The sequence below is a fragment of the Tasmannia lanceolata genome, unplaced genomic scaffold, assembly GCF_043159265.1.
Source record: "Tasmannia lanceolata isolate RefF3 unplaced genomic scaffold, GAP_Taslan_0.1 ptg000006l, whole genome shotgun sequence".
NCBI classification, from domain to species: Eukaryota; Viridiplantae; Streptophyta; class Magnoliopsida; order Canellales; family Winteraceae; genus Tasmannia; species Tasmannia lanceolata.
The window spans coordinates 23,390,702-23,406,293 of NW_027518683.1; the positions used below are offsets into that span (position 1 = coordinate 23,390,702).

General features: G+C 45.9%; 1 pseudogene across 1 annotated transcript; it reads left to right on the top strand.

Annotated features, from left to right (window-relative positions):
- The first annotated feature begins 3,395 nt into the window (after positions 1-3,395).
- LOC143878516 (uncharacterized) lies at positions 3,396-15,592 on the top strand (annotated as a pseudogene). Its single transcript, XR_013250996.1, has 8 exons — positions 3,396-3,657; positions 3,708-3,940; positions 3,973-4,020; positions 14,171-14,229; positions 14,323-14,450; positions 14,602-14,696; positions 14,728-14,756; positions 15,378-15,592. The product of XR_013250996.1 is annotated as an uncharacterized LOC143878516 (transcript).

Consider the following 15,592-nt stretch of genomic DNA (forward strand, 5'->3'; position numbering starts at 1 on the left):
ATCCGATTAAGTTTTCAGTTTATTACTTTTTATACCTATATTATTATAAAAATATGATCAATAGATTCCCCTGCCTCTAAGCACAACATGCAATGATTAATTAACCGCATTCCCCTTTCTTGTAGAAAGTAAATCGTCTGAATATGACCTCTACAAGCCACCCAACTAAATTTGCAAACCCTTGCAGGAGCCTGTGTTTCCCACACTTTTGCTTCTGTGGAGGATATGGATGAAGGCAGAAGATGGTTATATAAAGATTTGACTAAAAAAAAACTCAATAGAGTCCAAAATCCAAATCCTTTTGTCCACCCCAGTCTGTTTGATGTAGCAAGTTTCCAGTAGCTAAAAAAGTCTATCTAGAGAGTCCAATTCCCTCTCAAAAAAATTTCTTCGGAATCTCGGCATCCACACCACCCTATCCCCACACCTCTCAAAGTATTCCTTAACATGACATCTTTTTGAACTGCTACTTGAAAAAGGTCCGGAAACATGTCCATGAGAGGAATAGTCGTGCACCAAGCATCTCTCCAAAAACTGATACGGTCGCCTGAATACACTTTTAAGTCTAGTTCCCCGGTTGAAGTTATAGGATATTTTCAGAATATCTCGCCAGATTGTGACAACTTTCCTTTTATGTTGATCTTGTGATTCCCAATGGCCTAGTTTGACCCCATATTTACTACATATAACTTTTGCCCACGATTGAGATCCTTCTTCCCCAAACCACCAAAGCCATTTGCCACGAAAAGCAGTATTTATCTCTCTGATTCTTCTAATGCCTAAGCTTCCAATTTTCACTGGCTTACACACATCCTCCCAATTTACCAATGGAATCTCTTTCTGATCTTCTGAACCTCTCCACAAGAATCTATGCTGAATTTGCTCTATTCGGTTTATAATGGTATCTGGACATCGAAAAAGAGATAGCTGATATATTGGCATATTTGCCAAAACCGCTTTGATGAGCGTTAATCTTCCACCTCTTTTGACTAATTATCTTTTCCATGGGTCAAGTCTTTTCTTGATTCTTTCCACAATCGGGTTCCATAAATCTTTATTTGGTCTGCCCTTTCCAAGATGCAAACCCAAGTATGTTGTTAAGAGCCGGTCCAATTGACATCCCATGGTGTCTGCAAACCACATTTTCCTTTGTGAATCCACATTTAGTGCAAAAATTCTGGACTTATGAAAATTGGAATTTTGGCATGTGATCAACTCATAGCATCCAAGTACCGCCTTTAAATTTAGAATTAGCGAGACTTGGGGAGCAAAAAAGAGCAACGTATCGTCTGCAAACTTTTTATTCATTGCAACGTTGCTAGAGCAGTATGGGGGTATATCCTTTAAAGGTTTGGTATTAGTTGGGTTTTTCCATCATCTCTCCCCTATCTTTTAGAAAATTGGGCGTGGGTTCCTTGGAAGAAAAAAGGAAAGGTCCTTTGGGACTTTTGCCTATTTGCTGTTTTGTGGTGTATTTGGAAATGAATGCGAGGATTTTTAACGGGATTGCAAAGTCCCCCCACTTTATATATATAAAAACGATAGCGGGCGGTTATTGCATGGGCGAGATCTCTTCCCCTGTTCCAATTTGTATCGGCTTTTGATCTTTGGGAAAGTTGGATGGAGGTTTGTTTCAGTGTGGAGAGGAGACCTTTGGTGATCCAAGCTTGGGAGCCTCCATCGGAAGGGATGTTCAAGATGAACTTTGATGGCTCTAGTTTAGGCAATCCCGATCCTGGAGGTATTAGAGGTGTTCTGAGAGATTCAAGTGGCAATACTATTTGGACTTTCTCGGGGCCAATTGGGGCGTTGGATGCAATTGAAGCGGGGGTAAGAGCTGCTTATCAGGGTATAAAACATTGAGACAAAGCTCTGCTCAATAGCACAGCAATAGAGGAGGACTCTATGAATGTTATTAGATGGTTTAGAGGGACTCTCGTTCCGCCATGGCACTTTCCTTCTCTTTTTGATGAGATTCAGGATCGGATAGATGGAGATTCTATTACTTTTAATCATGTTAGAATGCCTGCTAATTGTGAGGCAGACAAACTAGCTCGCAATGGAGTTGGGAGGCAAGGGTTACAATTCTTCGACTTCCTCCCTCCTTGATGTATTTGCCCTATAGTATTGGCTATTGTATTTTTATTTTTTTTGAAATGGCATATATTATAAAAGAAACAGAAGGGACACCCGAAAGGGAATACCCAAAGATACAGAACAAAAAATAAAAAATAAAAACTAATTACAAAATGACTAGGCCATCAAATAGGAAATTGATCAGACCAATTCATCGAGATGCATACCACCCCTCTTCTAGCCAAAGCGTCCGCCTTCTCGTTAGCAGACCTTCTAACATGAATCAACTCAATATCTGATTCCGCCAATATATCTTCCATTTCGTCAAAAAGATCTAAAAACCTCCAAGGTGGAGCCATCCCACCCCTCAGCCACCGGATAACATTAAACGAATCCCCTTCAACAATTACACTCTTCGGACGGTCCCTACTCACCTTTTTTATGCCATTGAAAGCCGCTTGGACTTCCGCCTCCGTAGCATCAGTCACACCTAAAGGGCCCCAAAAAGACCAAAGAACTTTGCCGGCATCATCACGACATAAACCTCCCACCCCGGCTGGACCAGGTTTCCAAAGCAAGCACCATCGAAGTTTATTTTTAACACTCCTTCAGGCGGTGGTTCCCATCTCTGCACAACTTTATTAGCCCACTCACTACTCAAGCACACCACCCCCCATCCTTCCCAAAGATCAAACGCTGAGACAAACCGGAAAGATGGATGGCATCTCGTTCAATTAATAACCAAAGCAATTATCCACATATAAAGATAATGAAGAGCCTTAGACATTCCCTCAAACACCCGCGCATTTCTCTCCTTCCATACCACCCACCAAGTGGCAAGCAAGCATACTTCCCACAAAATTTTTCCTTTCTTCTTCCAAGGCACAAAGCTCCATTGTTGCAACAACAATTCAATAGATCTAGGGAAAATCCAGCTGATCCCAAATCTCAGAAATATGCGACCCCATATAGACCGGGTGAACGAACAATGCATAAATAGATGATCCGCAGATTCCCCATCCGCAAGACATAGGGGGCAATGATCAACAAGCCACATACCTTGGTCCTTTCTCATTAATGAAATTGCTACCATTCCAAAAAAAAAACCTATATTATTATATTAAAAAATAAATTTTGGGAAATGATTTAAATATTTGGTAAATGAATCTTCAAATCTTTCTTTTTGAGATTGTCGAATTCGACACTTCATATCCATGTCGGATTCCAAAACTCATACCCATATGGTTAGTGCATCATAGCCACTATCAAAACAAGAGTTTTGGTTTCGCCTCCCCACAAGTTACTGCACTAAGCTATACTGTAATATGATTGATATTTCTACTTTCTTTTGTACAGAAATACAAGAAAGAAGTTACTGAGCTTCCTGTTTGCTATTGGTTTGGCAGTTTTGTATGGGATGTATGGCAGTGTCAGTCAACTAGGAGAGCATAATAATTTTTTTGCCGTAACTTTTCAGCTTTCTTATGCTTCTTTCAGTCTCATTTATTTAGATGAGCTTCTTCAAAAGATATGTGGTATTGGGTCTTCTATGAATCTATTTGTCGCTACCATATTTGGTGAGTTAATTAGTTTTATTCTCTTACTTTTTTTTTCTACCAATTGACTTGTAGACATTAACTGCCTAAACATTTTGTGATGCCTTGCAGCAAAAATATAATTTCCAAATTTGCAGGTTCTGTTATTGCCTTGTTCCATCTTCTGTTAACTCGAACAGATAAGGTCCACGCTCTTCGGGAGGCTTTCATCTTACAAAACCTCCCAAATTTAACAGCTTTGCTTGCTACAATTTTTATCTTCCTTATTATGATATACTTCCTAGGATTCCGAATTCTTTTGCCTATAAGTTCAAAGAACCTTTTGCCTAGAAGTTCAAAGAAGTCCGCGATCAGCAAGGCTCCTACCCGAACATATTGTTCTATACCTGGAAGGTGCCTATTGTTAGGCCCGAAATTGGTTAACAGATATGATAGTGACGTAAGAGCCGAGCTGGGGGGCTCGAGTGAGGTGAAATGGAGGGTAGAGTCCTGATTAACTGTGTCCTGCACAGAAGCAAACGAGGTCAGAATGGCCGACCCGGAGTGTACTCCGGACAGACCCTTCGACACTCAAGTCAGTAAGAGCCGGAGTGAAGGGGTGGTTTTTAGAGTGGTGGGTAAGAATTCAATACCCCGATTTATGAGCTTTGGAAGCCTTTTTATAAGGAAAGTTTGGGGGTAGGTGGGGAGTTAATGCCCCAAAGCAGGTGTCGACCAGCTATAAGTTCAGGTTCACCTACTCCGAGGGAATTACCAAACTACCCCTGGTGACGTGGGTTCTGCAGTGGGCCCTCCTCTAGCCACGTGTTGGAAGCTAACAGGCTGCTGCGTTTTCACACCCCATCAGTTGCCCCCCAGTTCTCCAAGTTATTATGGTGACTTGGGGAAATGTGGTAGAGTACATTTCTGATTGGAAGTGGTCGAGGCTTGACCTGTGGCGGTCCCGAATCTGAAGCAGTCCGGAATCTGGAGCAGTCCGGAATCTGAAGCAGTCCGGAAATTGGAGCAGTCCGAATTCTGGGGGCAGTCTGGATTTTGGAGCAGTCCGGAAATGGAGGCAGTCCGGAATCTGGGGCAGTCCGGAAATTGGAGCAGTCCGGATTCTGGGGGCAGTCCGGATTTTGGAGCAGTCCGGAGGTGGAGGTAGTCCAGAATCTGGGGCAGTCCGGAAATTGGAGCAGTCCGAATTCTGGGGGCAGTCCGGATTTTCGAGCAGTCCGGAGGTGGAGGCAGTCCGGAATCTGGGGCAGTCCGGGGCAGTCCGGATTTTGGAGGAGTCCGGATCTTTGTCAGTCAGGAAATGGAGGCAGTCCGGAATCTGGGGCAGTCCGAAAATTAGAGCAGTCCGGATTCTGGGGGCAGTCCGAATTTTGGAGGAGTCTGGATCTTTGTCAGTCCGGAAATGGAGGCAGTCCGGAATCTGGGGCAGTCCGGATTTTTGTCAGTCCGGCTTAAGCAGGACTGATTTTTGTCGTTTAGCGAGACGCGTAATTGTGGAGATCTTTGAGGTCCCCAGTAGGCAGCTTGGGATCGTCATCCCAAGTTCAGTCACACTTTTCAATAAAATCATTCAAACCTTCCAAAAAAACAAAAATCATTTCAGCATAAAAAAAATATCTTTCAAGCTTTTTCCAAAAACACAAAAACCAAAATGGGCAAGGATGGTGATTGCCAGGTCACTCGGAGCCTTCTTTTCATTTCATTTCCGATTTTCATCGTGGTTTTCCGGTCTCATCGGTTTTCCGACGTTTTATCGGGTTTTGAGACGGGCGATGACGTAGCGTGGCCCCTTCACAGGGATTGTCCTCGCTGAGCCCAACGATAGGCTATGACGATCGTGAGACTTATCCGATCTTTAGCGGATCAGGATCACTGAGCTCGATTCCTTTAGAATCGCTCCCTGAGTTTATCGTATGTCCCATTTTCTTTTCCCTGGCATTTTGGGTTTGCGCATACCGTCTATTTTCTGATTCCTTTCTTTCCTTGCATCTTTTGGTTTATCGTGTGTTTGTATTTGGTTCCTTGTGTGTTTATTTTCAGCTTGCTTATTCTTTGTGTGCTATTTACTGCTTTTCTGCTTATCATCTTTGCTATTACTTGCTTAGCTGTAGCTGTGCATGTGAATGTTATTGCTTTCCTAGATGTGATGAGTTAGGATTAGATGCAGTGAGTTAGGATTTGGATGTTTATTTTCTTTTGGGAGAACACCCTACTCGGCTTGGCTTCATACCCCTACCCTTATGGGTATTGGGTTGCACATTTGTTGCACCCTAGGGCTAGGTAGCTGTCCGGCCCGGCTGGGTGTTTTACCTTTGCCAAATATGCACAAGGTCTCTTATTCCTTTTAGACCCGCCCGGTCTCATTCTCTTGCTAAACCTCCTCTTTGTGCGCCGTTTGGTTTTGGGAGAACACCCTACTCGGCTTGGCAGCATACCCCTACCCTTATGGGTATTGGGTTGCACATTTGTTGCACCCTAGGGCTAGGTAGCTGTCCGGCCCGGCTGGGTGTTTTACCTCTGCCAAATGTGCAAATTCGTGTTTCCTTTTCTTTTAGAGAGTCTTTGACTCATCTATCCTTTAGTTAGTGTTAGTGGAGTCTTTGACTCGTGTTTCCTTTTCTTTTAGAGAGTCTTTGACTCATCTATCCTTTAGTTAGTATTAGTGGAGTCTTTGACTCGTGTTTCCTTCTCTTTTAGAGAGTCTTTGGCTCGTCTATCCTTTAGTTGGTATCAGTGGAGTCTTTGACTCGTGTTTCATTCTCTTTTAGAGAGTCTTTGACTCGTCTATTCTTTAGTTGGTGTTAGTGGAGTCTTTGACTCGTGTTTCCATTTCTTTTAGAGAGTCTTTGACTCATTTATCCTTTAGTTGGTGTTAGTGGAGTCTTTGACTCGTGTTTCCTTTTCTCTTAGAGAGTCTTTGACTCATTTATCCTTTAGTTGGTATTAGTGGAGTCTTTGACTCGTGTTTCATTCTCTTTTAGAGAGTCTTTGACTCGTCTATTCTTTAGTTGGTGTTAGTGGAGTCTTTGACTCGTGTTTCCATTTCTTGTAGAGAGTCTTTGACTCATTTATCCTTTAGTTGGTGTTATTGGAGTCTTTGACTCGTGTTTTCATTTTTTTTAGAGAGTCCTTTACTCATTTATCCTTTTAGTTGGTATTGTTAGAGTCTTTGACTCATATTCCTGTTCCTTCAGAGAGTCTTTGACTCACTTGTCCTTTGCGATGTTATTAGAGAATCTTTGATTCGTTTACCTTTGCTTTTGATAGTGTTATTTGTTTAGGGGTTTCCCCTATTTGTCCTAGGGTTTAGCCCTAAGGTTTTGCTTTGTATATTCCCTTAGGTCTTTGACCAAAAGGGTGAAAACTCTTTAAACTTCAAAAATATTTGAAAACTTTAAAAATGTCAAAAACATTTGAAAAACATTAAAAAACTTAAATCTTTTGGATTGTTAGGTAGTATTAGGAGAGTTCGTTTCGAACTACGTTGGCTTGATCCTCTCTCACGAGGTACGTAGTGCAGCTTGGGATTTATATCCCAAGTCCAGCCAAACTTTTGTAAATAATATTTTAAACCTTCTTCAAAAACCTTTAAAATCTTGTTTTCAAAGGATCTTCCTCTAGAGTTAGGAGTTTCTCCTAGATAGAGAGTTTTAGAGTTAGGGTTTTTCTTTTGATAGGTTGTTTGATTGTTTGTTTGCTGTGTGCTTGTTTTAGAGTTAGGGGTTTGTCCTAGAGTTATAGGAGCGCCTCCGTCCGGTCAGTTGGCGATTCACATCGCCGACTGATGACTAGGTCTTGGATACGTTAGCAATTCTATGGTTTTCCTTAGGAAATACAGCCTAGTCACACATAGGTTGTAGGAACCACCTGCATTAGCCTAGGGCTAATCTGCATTTAGTTAGGGCATATAGGGTGTCCTAAAATTCACAATTCACTGGAATTTAAATAATCGTACAATAAACTTTAATAATTGGTCCGGTCTTTTAGATCGAGTTTAGGATAGAGGGCTAGGTGTCTTAGGCATCATAGCTTAGAATAGGCGCGAAGAACTACGTTGCCTTGATTCTCGTGGAGGCGGGGATACGTAGGCTTCTTTGGATGAATACCAGACCATCCGAGGACTCAGGCTAATAATTTAGAGTCTTAGGATTTGTTGTGTAGTTATTGTATGATTTGATATGTTTTCTCATTTTCTTTGTACTGATCTCATACCTTTAGCTATAGCTTGCATGTGTTTGCACATCAAAACTTAGACACCCATTAGGCTTGTCACTCATAACCTAGCTATGCTTAGGTGGCATATCTTTCATTTTATTTTATATGTGTTTATTATTTTTATCCTCAGGAAATGCATGCTTAGGTAGACGAGTCCTGAGGATTGTTCCCATTTCACATGATTTTTATTCAAACTTCTTTGGAGTTACTAAAAATGGCATAAGAGACCAGGTGCTTGCACTTGGGCGAATTGGGGGCGCCTAACCCCTTCCCCATTCGTAACCAGGCACGGACCTTTTGTATCTCTGGTTATCCATTGCAAACAGAGCATTTGTTTTGGTTCCATGGCGTGTCCATGGATGGCGACTCTGAGTTTTTTTTAGGTACATCTCGGTCTCGAGCCCTGGCTCCGGATCAGGATGTATCTCTTTCTTTTTATATCGCCACTCGAGCTATGCTCTGAGGGTGGCATCAGTTTCGAGAGTTCCTTGGCAGAGCTCTCCTTCACATTGTGGAGATCTTTGAGGATTGCTGTGGGGACCTCGCGTCCCTCGCCGCACTCCTCACGGATCGGGGTCCACAGTAATACCCAGTCCGGCTTGGGCCGGACTGCTTTTTGTCATTTTGCGGAACGCGTCATATCCAGTCCGGCTTGGGCCGGACTGCTTTTTGTCGTTTTGCGTTTGTCGTTTTATGGAAAGCGTCATATCCAGTCCGGCTTGGGCCGGACTGCTTTTTGTCGTTTTGCAGAACGTGTCATATCCAGTCCGGCTTGGACCGGACTGCTTTTTGTCGTTTTGCAGAACGTGTCATATCCAGTCCGGCTTGGGCCGGATTGCTTTTTGTCGTTTTGCGACCCAGTCCGACTTGGGCCGGACTGCTTTTCGTCGTGTTGCGGAACGCGTCATATCCAGTCCGGCTTGGGCCGGACTGCTTTTTGTCGTTTTGTGACCCAGTCCGGCTTGGGCCGGACTGCTTTTTGTCGTTTTGCGGAACGCGTCATATCCAGTCCGGCTTGGGCCGGACTGCTTTTTGTCATTTTGCAAAACGCGTCATATCCAGTCCGGCTTGGGCCGGACTGCTTTTTGAGTCCGGCTTGAGCCGGACTGCCTCTCTCCGCACGAGCACTTGTATGACTCCCCTTGGTTTTTTAGAGGTACGCGCGTATTTTCGCTTACGCCCTCGTCTCGAAGTTTGTGCCCGCCATTAATAAAAGACATGCGGCACCACTCGGGCGTCCTCGAAACGTGTGCCCTTCATTTAATGCACACCGCCTCAGAGAAATCTATAAAGAGTGGATTTTACCTTCTCATTTTCACTTTTTACTTCTCCTCCTTCTCCTTCTCTTTTTCTCTCTGTCGGTTCGGCGAAGCCCAGTTCGGCGAAGACCAGTTCGGATCGTGTAGTTTTTGTGAACGCCGGTGGATTCAGGAGCATTCAGTGTGATCCGGTAATTTTTCTTGAGCGTGTCTCATTCATTTCTTTTCCTGCTTTCATGTCTAGTAGCTCTAGTTCTGAGTCCGGTTCGGGGGAGTCGTCTTCTAGTAGTTTAGGGTCTAGATCGTTGATTAGGACCGAGGATAGGCCTACCTGGTCACCGGCCCCGAAAATGGTGAGTGTGACTGTTATAGGTAGTGATGAGGAGGTGGAGGACGAGGCAATATTAGACTTGAACACCGCTCCGCTTCTGACGGATAGCTATGCCCCACAAGGGGGGAGTGTTGGTAGCGACGCCAGGGCCTTGCCCCCGAGGGGATCTCTCGCACCTCCTGACCAGGGTCAAGGCATCTTGTCTCAGGGTCGGCCAGTACAGACCTCTCAGCAAAACTTTGATCGCCAGGGCCTTGCCCCCGAGGTGCTCTCCGCAAATACCTTCGTGTGTTTCTTGCAGGGCGTACGCGGCGTCGGTGGGCCGGAGGCACTTTAAGTATGGGAGGGTGTAGGATCTTTTGAACAGGCTCTCGCCATCGAGTGAAAACCGGGCTGCCCTTTGGATCACCTTACGGGCTCCCTTCTTCGCCTCGGGTAGTTTCCCACTACGCAGGTAGTCGACGATTTCGTCCATCCAGCAGGGCTCGTGCTCTACCTCCATGATTTCAGCGGCCTTTCTCTCGATACTGGATCTCTGTAGGAACTCCATACATATATTCCCGAGGGTCGTGTATCCGGATGCGGCTAGCTTAGATAGTACGTCTGCTTTTTTGTTCTCTGCTCTAGGGATTCTGACGACCTCGAAACTTTTGAACTTGGTGGATAACTGTTGGACCAGGGAGAGATACTTGATCATACGCTCATCGCGGGTTTCGTACGTTCCCTGAATCTGATTTGTAACCAGCTGGGAATCACAGTAGGCTTTCATCCTTTGGGCCTTGACTTGAACGGCGAGATTCATCCCGGCGAGGAGGGCTTCGTATTCTGCCTCATTATTAGATGCGTGGAATCCGAACCTTAGGGCATAATCTGCGGTGAAACTGTTTGGTCCGGTGAGAATCAGACCGGCGCCACAGCCACCCCTGTTCGAAGACCCGTTCACGTACACTTCCTAGAGGGGCTCGGCGGCTGATTGATCCTGTTCTGCTGGCGTGGAGACGATTTCTGCCTCAGCCTCATCCGCCGCTCGCTCCTCATGAGTTACCGACTTTTCCGTGACTGGGGTTTGAACAATTTCAAATTCGGCAGCCTGTCGGGGGATGGAGCATTCAGCTACGAAGTCTGCCAATACCTGAGCCTTGATTGTGGGCCTGGGCATGTAGCGGATGTCAAATTCACTCAGTTCCACGGCCCACTTGACGAGTCGCCCCGAGGTGTCCGGCTTATGGAGAACTTGCCTGAGCGGCTGGTCAGTAAGGACCTTTATCGTGTGAGATTGAAAATATGGTCTCAACTTCCTGGCCGCCATCACCAGCGCGTAAGCCAATTTTTCGACCCGCTCGTACCTTATTTCAGCATCGTGCAAGACCTTGCTAACGTAGTAGACCGGCTTTTGTTGACTGTGATCCTCACGAACTAGGACTGCTGCCAGAGCAAGGGGGCTTATAGATAGATACAAGAGTAGCTCCTCACCAGGCTCAGGCTTTGTTAATAGCGGTGGAGAGGACAAGTATCTTTTTAACTCCTCGAAGGCGGCCTGGCATTCCTCTGTCCAGGGCGCGGTCTTAAATCCTTTGACTGCGCTGAAGAAAGGGAGGCACCTCTCCGCAGATTTTGAAACGAAGCGCCCCAGCGCGGCTATTATCCCTGTCAGTCGCTGCACTTCTCTGATGGTTTTGGGTGGAGTGAGATCCACCACGGCCTTGATTTTTTCTGGATTGGCTTCTATGCCTCTTTGGCTAACCATAAACCCTAGGAATTTTCCAGAGCTGACAACGAAGGTGCATTTGGTGGGATTGAGCTTCATCCTGTGCTCCCTCAGGACTTGGAACGTTTCTTCCTGTTCGGAGACATGATCTTGCGTACTCCGGCTTTTGACCAGCATGTCGTCAACGTAGACTTCCATGTTGCGGCCGATCTGAGTTCGAAAGAGTTTGTTTACGAGCCTCTGATATGTGGCCCCGGCATTTTTCAGGCCAAAGGGCATAACACGGTAGCAGTAGGTCCCCTGGTCTGTTACAAAGGAGGTCTTCAGGATATCTGACTCATACATTCTAATCTGGTTATATCCGGAGAAGGCGTCCATGAAGCTCAGTAACTCGTGACCTGCAGTGGCGTCAATGAGCTGATCGATCTTTGGGAGTGGGTAGCTGTCCTTGGGACAGGCTTTATTCAGATCAGTGAAGTCGACGCAGGTCCTCCATTTCCCATTTGCCTTTTTTACCAGGACTACGTTTGCCAACCAGTCCGGGTATTAGATTTCTCGAATGAAGTCGGCTTTCAGGAGCCTCTCCACTTCTTCTTTGATCGCCCGCTGCCTCTCGAGGGCGAAGTGTCTTCTTTTCTGCTTTACTGGCCTGCAGGTTGGGTCAACACCTAGCCTGTGCGTACTGACCTCCGGATTAATACCGGGCATGTCTGCGGAGGTCCAAGCAAAGACATCTGCGTTATTCTGAAGAAATTGGGTGAGGCTGCGCCGGGTACCGTCGCCTAGAGAGGAGCCGATCTTAACGACCTTTTCATCATCACCTCTGCACAGGGGGATGGAGATAAGGTCTTCTGCGGGTTGAGATCCCTGAGCTTTGCTCCTCATGTCGAGTAGCTCAATTGGAAATGACTCTGTCGCGTTTTTGCCTTTCAGTGCCATTGCATAACACTCCCTAGACTGCGGCTGGTCCCCCCTTACTTCTCCAACGCCATTGGGCGTAATAAACTTCATCTTTTGGTAGTAAGCAGATGCGACAGCGCGGATCTGGTTCTGGCCCGGCCGTCCTAAAATAGCGTTATAGACCGAAGTGGCCCTCACTACTAGGAAGTTGACCATGGCGAAGGCCTGGCAGGGTGACTCTCCGACGAGGACAGGAAGTTCGATCTGTCCCTCAACCTTGACTACCTCTCCCGAGAAGCCGAAGAGATCTGAGTTTGCCGGCCTTAAGCGGTCGTCACCTATCATCATCCTTTCGAAGGCGTGATAGTACAGATGTCGGCTGAACTCCCATTGTCTACCAGGATTTTCTTCAATTCCCAGTTCGCGACGAGCATGGTTAGGGCTAGGGCGTCGTCATGTGGTAATATCAGGCCGTTGAGTTCTGCGTCTGAGAAGGAGATCTCATTCTCCGTCTTCATCTTCTTGTCGCATGCGTGCACGGCATTGACTCGGCGTGCGTAAGCTTTTCGCGCAGCGAATGAGGTGCCACCAGCTGCCAGACCGCCCATGATTGTGCCGATGACTCCCCTTGGTTGGGAGCGGGGTACTTCTGGTTGTGGACTAGGCGGTGGAGGAGACTGTCTTCGGGCTGGGGGCGGTTGAGACCGCCGAGGACTCCGGCCCTGGCGGACCAAGTCTTCCCCGAAGTCGTCGAAACTGTTGATGGAGTTCGGTCTGATCCTTGAGTACCAGTCCCTTGCTGCACCTGTCAGGGTCGTCGGAAATGCTCTGCAAAGAAAGCCATCTGACACACCATGGAGGAGCATCATTGTTCGGAACGTCTCCAAGTGGTCCACGGGGTCAGTGGTCCCATCATACTGCGGAATAGTTGGCATTTTAAATCCCCTGGGTGCAGGGGCGGCCATGACGTCGTCGGTGAATGGCGTTCTGCTCGTGAACGCCCTAGAAACAGGCCAGCTTTGATCTTTAGCCAGCTCTTCAATTCTGTGGTCCATCTCTTCTATTTTCCGCAGCACCGGGTCAACTCTACGGTCTGGGGACCTGTTTCTTTCCGCAAATGGGCTCGCCGCGGAGCCGGAGTGGCTTTCCGGATTTCTACGACGGGACCGAGATTTTGCTTGTGGCACGCGCTCTTCATGAGCTCGGTGCCTTTGCGGAGAGCGAGACCGCGACCTTCAACGGTGGTGCGGCTCTATCTGTGCGTGCCTGGCCGCGGGGTGACGGACTTGTCTGGTGGAGTGGTGAGTTCGGTCCTCACCATGGCGCGACAACTCTCCCCTGTGGATATCTGGTCTCTCGGGGACATGTCGTGGAGCTTCCGGAGGAGGTTGGGGGGGCGTCTGAAGTAACTGCTGGTACTGCCCAACGAGAGTTGTCATTTGCCGAAAGAGGGCTTGAACTTGCTCTGGAGTGGGCATGGGGTTGAGGTGCTCCGAACGAGGCTGGCTCTGTTCGGCCGTAGCAGAAGCTGCCACCACCAGCGATGCGAGTCGCTCACTCCGAGTCCTGCCGGGTAGCACGGCTCGGGTAGTCCGTGCGGTTGGCACCCGCGCACTCTTGCGCCCTGCCATTTTTGTAAAGTGATTGGAACAGCCTTTAGTTCTGGGGTCCCACGGATGGCGCCAATCTGTTAGGCCCGAAATTGGTTAACAGATATGATAGTGACGTAAGAGCCGAGCTGGGGGGCTCGAGTGAGGTGAAATGGAGGGTAGAGTCCTGATTAACTGTGTCCTGCACAGAAGCAAACGAGGTCAGAATGGCCGACCCGGAGTGTACTCCGGACAGACCCTTCGACACTCAAGTCAGTAAGAGCCGGAGTGAAGGGGTGGTTTTTAGAGTGGTGGGTAAGAATTCAATACCCCGATTTATGAGCTTTGGAAGCCTTTTTATAAGGAAAGTTTGGGGGTAGGTGGGGAGTTAATGCCCCAAAGCAGGTGTCGACCAGCTATAGGTTCAGATTCACCTACTCCGAGGGAATTACCAAACTACCCCTGCTGACGTGGGTTCTGCAGTGGGCCCTCCTCTAGCCACGTGTTGGAAGCTAACAGGCTGCTGCGTTTTCGCACCCCATCACCTATCATTCTATATTGTGCATATGTTTTCTATGTTTATATCATTTCTCAGGTATGGGATCACTGTATAAGTAGATGAAAGTTAAAATCATATGCATTTTGTTTCATTTACAAAAAAATCTAATCTTATTCATATCTGGCACAGCTGTTGTTCAAGATGTATAGTGGTAATTTCCTCGTAAATTTTTTGGGTAGATGGAAGGTATTTTAATCTCATTCAGGTCAGTTCATTCCTGTCAGTGGCATTGCGTATTACATTACAGCCCCATCAAGGTGATGATATATCTTGTTTCTTTTCTCTGTTGACTTTGCTTTCCTTACAATTCCTTTTCGCTCTCGCATAAGTACCTACTTAGTTTGTTTCCTCTTTCTTTTTCATCTGCTTATATTGGTCATATTTGTTGTTTGGGGGACCTTTTTCCAGCTTAGCAGATATTGTTGCCAATCCATTCCATGCGCTATTCTATCTTGTGTTTACGCTGTCTCTTTGTGTGCTGCTCTCAAAATCTTGGTATATGTGTGTTGAGCCTCTCCTAGAGATGTTGCTAAGCGGCACGAGATGTTGCTAAGCGGCACGAGGTTCGACATTTTGTTTCCATCTCTTCCACATGCTATTTACTGCTTGATGATATACTTGAAGAGACAAATTACGTCTGTATGAAGAAATTTTCCAAACACTTACCTTGGTTGGAATTTCTTTTGAATTGAATCACCATCCATTTGTTTACTACTTTCGAATTGACATTAATAAGATTTAGATGTCTAGCAGCTTGAGTTTCTTGCATTCTGGTTTCAACTATTTTAGATATGGTGCATAACCAGAATTTGCATAATTTTCTACTCAAATTAGATAATGATGGAATTTCCCTAACATTTTATATGAGAAGTCACAATCCAACTTTCCTTAAATTCTGACCATATATCTTGGATTGAATTGGTGCCCCTTTGATTCCAAGGAAATTGTTGTGTCAAATTTCAACTATGCTCTAGCAGGCTGTTGGTATTTTTGCACACTAAAGATTCAGACTTACCTACACCAGAATGACATTTTGAAAAGCCTTCAACTACCTTCCTGAATTCAATCTAAAGAACTGAATTCCAAATGAACCTGCTTACATGAGCTAAGTAGTTTCACAAATTATCGGGCCTTAATCTAATTCATTGCAAATGTTTTTTGTGGTCTTTGTTTGTGTCCTTCAGGAGGAACAAATGGTGATGGCCTGGCGCCAAGAATTAAATCTAGAGAAGGAGGAACTGAAAGCATACATACCTACAGCGGCCAACTTTGGGCTCATGTGCATTTGTCCATTTTTATTTCGATAAAACGGATGATCCAATTTTTGTAAGCTGTGTTTCTCCTTCTGCAGTGGGTTCTTCTCTGTTTAACCTTTAAAAGCTTGGGCACTGTTTTCATC